The following is a 12,205-nucleotide window of genomic DNA, read 5'->3' as shown; positions in this document are numbered from 1 at the left end:
CTTCCCACTGGGGTGATCTAAGGAGACAGGTACTTTGTGCAACAGAGCTTAACCTTCCGATGGCAGAAGGGAGACAGCTGCATTTACATTGTGTCTCATTCCTCTCAAGTTGTCTTGCAGAGAGCATCTTCTCTCCTGGTAGCTGCTGTAATTAGTATATTATTATCTTTTCATTGTTCCAATTTGGTTTGCTAAATCATCTGAACTTCTCTGACAGGCTGATGCTGCAAGGTCAGAAAAGAACGTTTCATACTTATCTTAAGCCAGGTTTCCTAGAAGCATACATGAGATGGGGATTTGAATGCCTGTAATTAATTGGGAAGTGATCTCAGGAGAAAAGGAGTGAGGAAAGTAGGATGACACAGGGGAAAAGCCAAGTAAAGATGTGTTTTTGTTTTTTTCTGAAGCTTAGACTCGCCTGATTCTTCAGAGAGCTCAGGGACATAGCATGCAAGACACCAGAGACTAGGTCCCACCTTGAGGCAAAAAGGCTGCTCATTTTCACTCTCTAACCAGTTAGCTGCAAGGTGTCCCCAGAAATTGTGTGTAACCTTTTCCCAATGAGGCAAATCCTTTAGTCCAGGGGCAAGCTTCAGGATAAGGAGGGTAGTAGTGAACTGTGAGCAACCAACCCTCACGGAAGCTGGGGTGCATCACAGGTAAAAGGTGACTTATAATGCTTATGAGCAATTACCCATCTATAGCCACTTTCTGAGGAGTACTTTCATCTAGATTGGAAATATGTCTGATTATTCCAGGCAAAGAAAGAAATTCTTCCAATTTTATGTGTTAACATTTTTTATTTAATTACCTATTGCTGTTTTAAATGCATTGTAAATATTAACTCATTTAGTCCTTATGACAACCAAGAAGTGTAAGTGTTAGTGTTATTTCCTTTTTAATGATGAGAAGAAAAAAAAAAAACACTAAGGCACTAAAAGCTCAGGAAATTTGCCCAAAGTACCCAGCAGAAGCATATCTGAGACTAGGCAGTTTGGCGCCAGACTCCTTATCTTAACCACTAGGCTATGAGACACCAACTGGATGACTGCCACTTTGAACATGAGCACAGCACCATAAAACCTCACCCAGTGCTTGACGCATTGTAGGTATCCATTTGTGTTGGCTTAAATGAACCAAATGCCGTAAGAGAAAAAAGTTTGGAGAAAAATATGGATCCCTTTGATTTTGTATACATCAGCTCTTGCTGCACAAGAACACATTTCAGAAAACGTTGGCTTAAAACAAACCTTAATTTAGTGCTCAATTCTCTGGACAGCCTTGCAGTTCTCCCGCTCTTGACGGGCTCCCTCCTGCATGCTGTGGTCAGCTGGCAATTAGCTAGGGCAGATCTCCCTCGTGGATTGGTTTTCTGAAGCCTGAAGTGTTGGGAGCAAGAGGGCCATGTGTTTCTCATCATCTAACCGGCTATGCTGAGCTTGTTCAGCTAGCATATTGGGAGTATTGTAGCAAGGAGAATAAAAAGCCTAGGCTAAGAATTGGGACACCATCACTTCTTTGGCATTCTGTTGCCAAAGTGAGTTACAAGGCCACCTCAGATTCAAAGGATGAACTGACTTCATCTTTTGAAGGGGAGGAGCTACAAATTCACATTGAAAAGGGCAAGGAAACTGGGAGGGAAAGAATTTGTAACAATTTTTGCTTTTATCAGAGATCTCATTGCAGACCTGTTGGTTATGTTAGGCAGGATAGTTAGCTGTAAAGGCAGGAGGAGGAGAAGGGGGGTGGAAAAAGGGGAGTTTATCTCACCCACTGAACAAAGAAGTCAGCAGTCTAGGGACTTGCCAAGATAAAATCGCCAGATGTTCTAATAAATTCTGGGTAAAACCCTAACAATGTAAAAGTGGGAACTTGAAATCTAGTCTATCCTGCAGGGGAACCTTGGAACCTGTAGGGGGAAAAGTATAAAACTCTTGGAAAACCCCCAAGTGGTGCATTCAGATTAGCTGAGTTGCCTGCTTGTGCTTTATGCTAAGTGTATTCTTAGAAAATTCACTTGTTTGGCTTCAACAATGCTGACTGTCACGCCTCTGAATTCTTTCCCATGAGAAAGATAAGACCCAAGGAAGACAGAGCCTCCTCCTACTTGAGCAGCAATCCAGTAACAGTTACATGTAAATATGCAACATGACCCCTTCTTTCATATTCATAACTTTCTTTTACATATAAAATATTAATAATGTTAGATTAGGAAACTTACAAACCAAATCACTATTGTTAATTGATTGAAAAACCCAATGTGCACATCTGAAATAAGAAACCTGCCTCTGAATGCTATTCTTTTTTTCTCTGAAAATATAAAAATATTACATCAGCAGTTCTATAATCCTACAATAAATATCTGTTTTAAGCAAGGTTAATAAAGATTAAAATGTTATACAATAAAATTTGAGTCTCATCTCACTCAGCAATCTACCAATATTAAAAAATGTCTGTATGTATTTGCTAACATTAACTCCCTAAATGGGAATGTACTATACATATTGTCCTCTACTTTGTTTTTTCTCTTAGCCCTATATTTTGAACATATTTTCCTATTAGCAGAAATAATTTAAACTCATTTTTAAAAAAAAATACGTTTTTATTGATTTCAGAGAGAGGAAGGGAGAGAGAGAAAGAAACATCAATGAGAGAGAAATATCGACCCTGCATGGCCCCTATTGGGGATGGAGCCCACAACATAAGCTTATGCCCTGACCTGAAATCCAAAAATGACCTCTTGGTGCCTGGGACAATGCTCAACCAACTGAGCCACATGGGCTGGGCTTAATTCATTTTTAAAATAAAGATCCCTCTGAAGTCCAGGGATATTCTTAACTCATTTTAATATTGTGTTACTGTTTTCAAGGCTAAGTCTGTATGAGGCTTTTTAAAGTTTTTTATTTATTGTGGTAAGCACATTTACTTGAGACCTACCCTCTTTGTTTTTGTTTTTTTAATATATTTTATTGATTTTTTTTACAGAGAGGAAGGGAGAGAGATAGTTAGAAACATCGATGAGAGAGAAACATCGATCAGCTGCCTCCTGCACACCTCCTACTGGGGATGTGCCCGCAACCAAGGTACATGCCCTTGACCGGAATCGAACCAGGGACCTTTCAGTCTGCAGGCCGACACTCTATCCATTGAGCCAAACCGGTTAGGGTGAGAGCTACCCTCTTAACAAAGTTTTAAGTGTACAGTAGTGTTGACTATAGGTACAGCGGATCTCTAGAGCTTATTCATGTTGCTTATTCCCATTAATTAGTGAGTCCCCATATCTCACTACCACCAGCCCCTGGCAACCACCATTTCACTCTTTGATTCAATTAATTTGACTCATTTAGATAACTTATATAACTGGAATCATGCAGTATTTGTCTTTCCATTATTTCACTTGGCTTCAAGGTTCATCCATAATCTTGTATATTGCAGAATTTCCTTCTTTTTAAGGCTAAAAAGTATTCCATTGTATGTATACACCACATTTTCTATATCTATTTATCTGCTGATGAACACTTAGGTTGTTTCCACATCTAGTCTATTATGAATAGTGCTATAATAAACATAGGAGTGATAGATATCTTTAAAATACTGATTTTTAAATCTTTGGATAGATATCCAGACATGAGATTGTTGGACTATATGGCAGTCTATTTTTAATTTTTTGAGGAACCACCATACTGTATTCCATAGAAGCTGCACCATTTTGTATTCTAACCAACAGTGTATAATTTCTCCACATCCTTGCACATTTGTTGTCTTTTGTTTTTTAAAAAACAATAGCCACCCTGACAGGTGCCAAGTCAAAATCACAAGTACAAGCCTTATATTTCCTTTAAAAAATTAACCTTTTTGTCTATGACAAGTATTGCCACTGTTTTTTAAATGTACTTTACTTTTTACTTTTATCTTTATTGTTGAAAGATGTCCCCCTTTTCCCCCCATTACCCTCCTCCACCCTTCACCTACTGCCCCGCCCCCACCTTCACTGCACTATTATAGTCACATAGGCAAATACACTGATTTTAAGAATATGCAGGGTGTCCCAAAAATGTATACGCGCTTTAAACAGCTGTCTTTATAATTATTCAAAGTGACACCCTACACTTTAATCAATTTTGGCACCCATGTAACTATCACACAAATGAAGATATAGGATATTTCTAACAGTCCAGATATTCCCTTGTGCATCCTTCCAAGCAATCACCTTACAATCTCACAGAGGCCACCACTATTCTAACTTCTAAGAAAATCAATTAGTTTTGCCTCTTCTTTGAATATGCAATACATGTAATTAATTTTAACATATAGCTTTTTTGGAAAACATTTTTTTCAACAATGGCATTTCATTTATCGGTAGTTTGTTGCTTCTTGTTTCGGAGTAGTATTTCCTTTTCCGACTGCAATTTGTTTATCTCTTCACCTGTGGATGGATAAATGAGATGTTTTGTGTTTTGTGCATTAGGCTGCTGTGCACATTCTTATACAAGTCACTTTGTGCACACATTTATTTTTCCTCATATCTACCTAGGAGTTAAATATCTAAGACATCAGGTGGATATATTTTTTACTTCACCAGGAGTTACCAAATAAATTTTTAAATAATGTATCATTTTATATTTCTACTAGCAATGCATGTGATTTCCAGATGCTCCACATGCCAACACTTAATACTTTCAGTCTTCATAACTTCAGCTATTTTAATATGTGTGTGCAATGTATCTCCTTGTGCTGTGTTTTTTATTTCCTTGGTAACTAATGATGTTGATCAGATTCTCGTGTGTTCATTGGTCTATCATCTATCTTTCATGAAGTGTTTTGTGAAGTTCAAGTATTTTGTCCATTTTAAAGGGGTTCACTTTATTTTTGCATTGATTTGTAGAAGTTATTTATTTATTCAGAATATAGGCATTGCACATATTTTCTCTCAGTACAAAGTTTTCTTTTTTCTTTTCATAATGGTATCTTTTTTGAATAGCAGAAGATTTTAGTTTTCATAAAATCTTATCTGTGAGTTCGTTTTTCTCTTGGTTACAATTTGTGTTTCCTTTTGTTTCTTTTTCTATGATCTATTTCAAATTGATTTTTGTGTATGGTATGAGATAGGGGTCAAAGATACCTTTTTCTATATGGAAATGTAGTTGTTCCAGCATCATTTGTTGAAAAGATTTTTCCCTATTAAATTAATTAGATAGCTTGGTTCTATTTCTTAGCATTCCATTTGATTCTATGTGCTATCCATACAAAAAAATTAACTTCATGAATTACTGTCACTTTTCAGTAAATATTGAAATCATGTAGTCTAAGTCCTTTTATTTTATCCCTCAAACGTATTTTTGGTATTCTAGATGTTTCATACTTAATATATAGATTTTAAAATCATATGTTCATTAACTTCTACAAGGAACAGTCCTAAAATTTTAATCGGGATTTTGTTGAATCTTAGATCAGTTTGGGAAGATTTAATATCTTCAAGTTTTTAGTCTTTTAATCCATAAACATAATACATCCATTTATTTAGGTCTTCTTTAATGTCTTATATCAATATTTTGTCATTTTCAGTGAAGAAATCTTGCATACCTTTATTAAATTTACTCCTAGAATGTGATGTTTGATGCTATATAAATAGCATTGTTTCAAATTATATTATAAGTTGAAGAAGTCATCATCTCTTTCTAATTTGCTAAGAGGTTTAATTATGCATAGGTGTCAAGTTTATCAACAGATTTTCTATGTCTACTTAGATAATTACATTTTTATGTTAATTTAGCACATTATATTAATTGTTTTCCAAATGATAAATCAAGTTTTCAGTCCTTAGATAATTCCTACTCGATCATGGTTTATATGTTTTGAATTTAATTTACTAAGACTTTGTAACAGATATTTGTGTCTGGGTTAATGAAAGCTATATTTGGTATTTTTTCTATGTTTTGTTATCAGGGTTATGCTGGCCTCATAAAATGAGAATATTAGCAATAACTTACATCTATTAGCTACAATAGCTATATACAAATGTGAATATTTAAGAGATAAATTGGAGCAAGAAAAATCCAATCCTAGAAGATTACGTGTTAAATGATATAGACAGATTCATAGACAGCAGGCTTAGCAGGTGCTGGATAGGAGGTGGAGGGATTGAGCAAAAGAAAAAAAAAGAGAGAAAGAACTCAAGGACATGGACAACAGTGTAGTGATTGCTGGAGGGAGGGATGGTAGGATAAGTATAGGGGACATAAATGATGATGATCAGAGACTTGACTTGAGGTGGTGAACACGCAATACAATGTACAGATGATGTATTATAGGATTGTATACCTGAAACCTGTATAATTTTGTGAAACAGTGTCATCCCAATAAATTTAATTAGGAAAAAATAAAATTGGGTAAAATAAAATAGTACAATTTATATTTAATTACTTAACTACCCTTTATCTATGTTAGTTTTTATGTGTATATTTAAAGACATAAGAAGGTATATATAAAAGCATAAAATTTATATGATAACAATTTATTTTTGCATTTTAAATTCTCACACAGTTAAATTATAATTAGATATAGTAGAATATATATTTATTCTCACCTTTTACATTTTTATAATCTAATAATTTTCCTTCACCCTTTGTTCCTTGACCCCAATTAGTAAAAAGATATCTTAAAAAACAAGGTAAATTCTGTTTCTTCAAGGAAACCATAAAAAGAAATATTATGAAGCAACCATTCTAGACACAGCTGTCTTGAATACGATGGGAAGCAATGTAAATGCTCCCGGCACTTGCTACCAGAGTGCTATTCTGGAGCCAAAAACAGATGCCTTGCATTCTGGGCATCATCGGTCTAAGAGGCTGATCCAAATATCCTTTGGTTATTTATGTGATTTATGTGATAATGATGTGATTGAAGATCACAGGGAATTAAAAAAGGAGACAAAAAATTTCCTTTGGAGTTCAGAGTCAACCACCGACTTCAAGGGTAGATAAGAAATTACAGCCCTGGCCAGTGTGACTCAGTTGGTTAGCATCGTCCCATGCACTGAAAAGTAACCAGTTCCATTCCAAGTCAGGGCACAAGCCCAGTTTGTGGGTTTAGGAGGCAGCCAATCAATGTTTCTCCCTCACATGGATTTTTCTCTTCCCCTTCATCTCTTTCTAAAATATTAATAAAACATATTTTACAAAAGCTTTTTAAAGACAATACATGGTAGTAGCCACAAAAAAAAATAGTAGTAACCACAACAAATAGTAGTAACCACAACAAATAGTAGTAACCACAACAAAAACAACAAAAAAACACAAGGAAATTGCAGACCAAGTCTCAAATTCTCTACAGAAGCACTCAATTTTGGAATACAGGGACAAAATCCTACGGAATAGAAAACACAGCTTCAAAATTTGTGCCCAGCTATATTTTATTCAAATTTAATGACAACACACAGACATGTTTGAGCTTGCAATATTAGAGATCAGAACAAACCTAAACCCTGCTTATGAAAAATACCAAGTCAATCTAGAAATTAATGCAAGTGTAAAATCAGGAATGGAGGGAGGGGGATGAAGTCATGGTAAAAGAAAAAGTGATAGGTCTTAAATTTACTGAACTTTAAAACCAAGATCAAACAAAAACCATATATTAATCATAAAACTTTGACAAAGAAAGCATATATATATGGCAAAGAAAGCAACCATCGCAACTGAACAGACGACCAAACAGGCTGTGTGGGACGACCAGGCCGACAGGGGGTTTAGTGAAGGGCGACCAAATGACCAAGCAGCAGGCTGCGTGGGGTGACCAGGCCCACAGCAGGAGCAGTGAGGGGCAACCAGGCCAGTAGGGGTAGAGGAGTTGGGAGCAACCAGGCTGGTGGGGGGGGGGGGGCAGTAAGGGATGACCAGGCCAATGGGGTGGGGGGCAGTTGGGGGCAACTAGGCTGGCAATGAGGGGCAGTTCAGGTGAGCAGGCTAGCAGGGCGGGCAGTTAGGGGCGATCAGGCAGGCAGGCAGGTGAGCAGTTAGGAACCAGTGGTCCCGGATTGTTAGAGGGATGTCTGACTGTCTGAAACTGGCAGTCAGACATCCCCAGAGGGGTCCCAGATTGGAGAGGGTGCAGGCTGGGCTGAAGGGATCCTCCCCCCCCCCCCCCCGTGCACAAATTTTATGCACCAGGCCTCTAGTAATATATAAATGCCAAGTATATATTCGTAATGTGTAAACACCAAATATTGGAAGGGGAGGCTGAGGAAGATGTACTAGTTTCCTCAGTTTTCAGAGCAGAAAGTCAACAGAGCATGTCTAAATTTGAAACATAAGGTTAAAAAAATACTCAAACATCTTAAGATATCTCTAATTTATTGATTTCAGATTGCTCTTTTGGCAGTTAACATCAGGTAATAAAGAAATATTTATCTGAAGCTCAATATTCCATCATTTGAATGTGGTTTTTACCCCCACCTTTAGTTAAATGTAATAAATTTTAATTAAAAGGCTAAATATATATATAGCAATACAGTATGATAATAATCTTTTTAAAATAATTTATATTTATTTATCTGTTTATTATTTATCCTTTAGATCAGTGGTTGGCAAACCACAGCTCTCGAGCCACATGCGGCTCTTTGGCCCCTTGAGTGTGGCTCTTCCACAAAATACCACATGCAGGCAACAACATACAAACCTGACTTACCCAAACTTTCCAAGGAGATGCAAGGCCATTGTTCACATTAGTGTTTGTCAGTCATTGTCATGATTTAATTTTATGGATATTATAAGGTAAATTGTAAAGAATTTAATTTTATCAATAAATAATATCATTATTAAGTATGATATCAAGTTTTATTCAACGTACCTATATTTTAACTAAGACTTAAAACTTTAAGTAAAGTTTATTAAGTTAATTTTAGGGAACGTTGTGGAGTGAAAGAAGATGTGTCGAGGATTGAGAAAGGTATGTTGAGATGGTTTGGACAAATAGAGAGGATGAACGAAAGGAGATAGACGAAACAAGTATACAAGACGAGTGTGGATGGGAGAGTTGGAAGGGGTCAACCTCAGCGAACGTACCTCAATCAGATTGAGGATGTTTTTAGCAAAGGCCAGCTTAGGAGTACCCTAATTAAGTTAATAACAATGTACCTGCCTATATTGTTTAAGTTTAAAAAATTTGGCTCTGAAAAGAAATTTCAATCGTTGTACTGTTGATATTTGGTTCTGTTGACTAATGAGTTTGCCGACCACTTGTTTAGATGAATATATTTATATAGATACACCTGAAATAATAGCCCCTAAATGTTGGCAATGATTATTTCTGTGTGGCAAATTGGAAATAATTTTAAAATTATTTTACTTGTTCTTTTTTAATTGTCTGAATGTTTTTATGTACTATTTGCATTACTTGTTATACATAAAACGATTCTTATTCTAAATTAATTATGAAAATTAATGTAAATTATATTTGATTTAATAAACACAAACTAGAATCACAATGGTCAATGACTTTTTAAAATGCAAATGTATAGGATACCACTCTAATAAAAAAAGGACAAAAACAAAAGGTGAAATATGGACATACATTAAAAATATATAGTGCAGATTCTCTAGTTAGTTAGTAATTAAAGAAATTAAAGTTCACATCAGCTTTTCTTTTTAAAAAAACACACATGCTTATAAAGGATTACTGCAATTCAACATTTGTCTGGGTTTTTAAAGTATTAATAATCTTTTGCAACTTTAAAAAATTTAGCCTGTAAAGATACTAAAAACATGTAAACAAACACTTATGGAAATGGATGTATATTTCACTGTGATTTCCAGAGAAGAAAAACAGAAACTAACCTAAAAGTTCAACAATAGAATAAATATTGGAGGCCATAATAAATAAAAGTTTTCCATTTTGAGCTTTCACAACATGCTCAGTTTTGTCAAGGGCTTTGTATATGTGATCTTATTTTATCTTTATAATGACATAGAGAAGCAGGGACTATACACATTTTACACATGACAGATTGCCTATCTGAGAGATTAGAAAGCAAGGTGGAGATTACAAAACTCATGCATGATTAAAAGATGAATGTTCCTCAATATTATGTACTTCTATAGTAATATAGTGCATCCATTTATTTTTATTTTAAATCTTAATTGTTGAAAGTATTATATGTGTCCTCTTCCCCTCCCCCTCTACATTGACCTCTTCTAGCCGGCCTCCGCCCCCCGCCCCAGGTCTTCACCCCCCTATTGTCTGTGTCCAGGGGTTATGCAAATACGCACGCAAGTTCTTTGATTGATCTTGTTGAGTTATGATTGAATTTGTCTGTAAACAATGCCAGTCACGTGTAAATGTTATATCATTAAAACTTTGGGTATTCACAGACTTCAAAAAAGTCAGTGCTGACTTCTGGTTTCCAGTTTCTCATGTTATATGCTTGGACATCACCACTCTCTCCTACAACTCTTCTTGGATCCATAAGAGAGGGAAGGGCACGGGGCATCCTCCAAGACTGGTGAGACAGATAAATCAATACAGGGAGTCACGACTTACCAGAGCAGACACTAAGTTCTATGGGAACCAATGCCAAGGTAGGAACACCTGAACCATCCTATATAATAAAACTCTAATATGCAAATCGACCGAACTGCAGAATTACCAGTTGCTATGAATCATACTGACCACCAGGGGGCAGACGCTCAATGCAGGAGTTACCCCCTTGTGGTCAGTGCACCCCCACAGGGGGAGCGCGGCTCAGCCAGAATTCCTGAGCCAGGCTCACAGCTGGCAAGCACAGCGGCAGTGGTGGGAGCCTCTCCCGCCTCCGCAGCAGCACTAAGGATGTCCGACTGCTGGCTTAGGCTCGCTCCCCATCAGTTGGACATCCCCCGAGGGATCCCAGACTGTGAGAGGGCGCAGGCTGGGCTGAGGGACAGCCCCTCCCCCCGAGTGCCTGATTTTTGTGCACTGGGCCTCTAGTAATTTAATGATTGCAGGAAGCTCAGTGTGAACAACTCTGAGAATTAAACATTCCAGAAGAACCCAGTTTTGGAGTATGGAACACCCTACAGTTTTGTGATATTTACCTCTAGGAACTCAACCAGGTTCTCCCTTCATGTTTTTGTTGTTGTTGTTATTGTTTTTAATGTTTTTTTAAATTTTTATTTTTCAATTACAGTTTACATTCAGTATTATTTTGTATTAGTTTCAAATGGACAGCATAGTGTTTAGATAATCAAGTATTTTGCAAAGTGGTCTCCCAACATTTTGAGTATCCACCCAGCACCATACATAGTTATTACAATATTACTGACTATATTCTGTAGGCTGTAGTTTACATCCCCATGACTGTTTTGCATCTACCAATTTATACTTCCTAACACTTTCATCTTTTCCACCCAGTACCCCTCCACCCACATACTCTCAAAACCATCAGTGGGCTCTCTGTATCTATGAATCTGTTTCAGTTTTGTTTGTTCATTTATTTTGTTCTTTAGATTCCACATATAAGGGAAATCATGTGATCTGTCTTTCTCTGCCTGACATATTTTATTTAGCGTAATACCCTCTAAGTTCATCCATGCTTTCGCAAATGGTAAGATTTCATTGTATATATGTACCACAACTCTTTTTTTTTCGATAACAGTTATGTTGGAGTACTTACTCTTTGACCTTGCTCGACTACACCAGCTGTGGGAGCACAGGTCTTCTCTGCTAGGGATTATGCCCCTTTAGACACCAGGTATTAGACAGAGAAGACAATATGAATAGTCATAAGCATATAGGAGAGTTTTCATTGTAGACCAAGTAGCCATTGCTAACAAGGAGCCATCAGACAAAACAGTTATTCAAAATAGCCTCACGAATTAGCCCTACAAAACAGCAGTAAACATAGAAGCCATTGCTAACAAAGCAGCCAGACCGAGTAGCCTCACACTGGCTGGTCAGTAACACATCTTTATACTAACTTAGACAAGAGTCTTCTTGACAAATGGCGACATCGGTATTTGGGTTATAGAAAAGTACACCTGTGCAGTGCATACAGTAATATTGCTGTATCATTACTTTTGCCCCTGTGTATGACAAATTGGCCTTGACCATCTGGCATACTCTGCACAGGGCCCCTACACTGCTATTGGCCTTGAACATCCAGTGTACTCTGGTTGGGGTTCCCACAGATTAACATTCAACATTATTCTGCATCAGTTTCAGATGTACAGCATGG

This window comes from Myotis yumanensis, unplaced genomic scaffold (genome assembly GCF_028538775.1).
Source record: "Myotis yumanensis isolate MYYU_CA2020_CCGP unplaced genomic scaffold, mMyoYum1.0.hap1 SCAF_7, whole genome shotgun sequence".
NCBI lineage: Eukaryota > Metazoa > Chordata > Mammalia > Chiroptera > Vespertilionidae > Myotis > Myotis yumanensis.
This window is presented reverse-complemented; position numbering follows the sequence as displayed.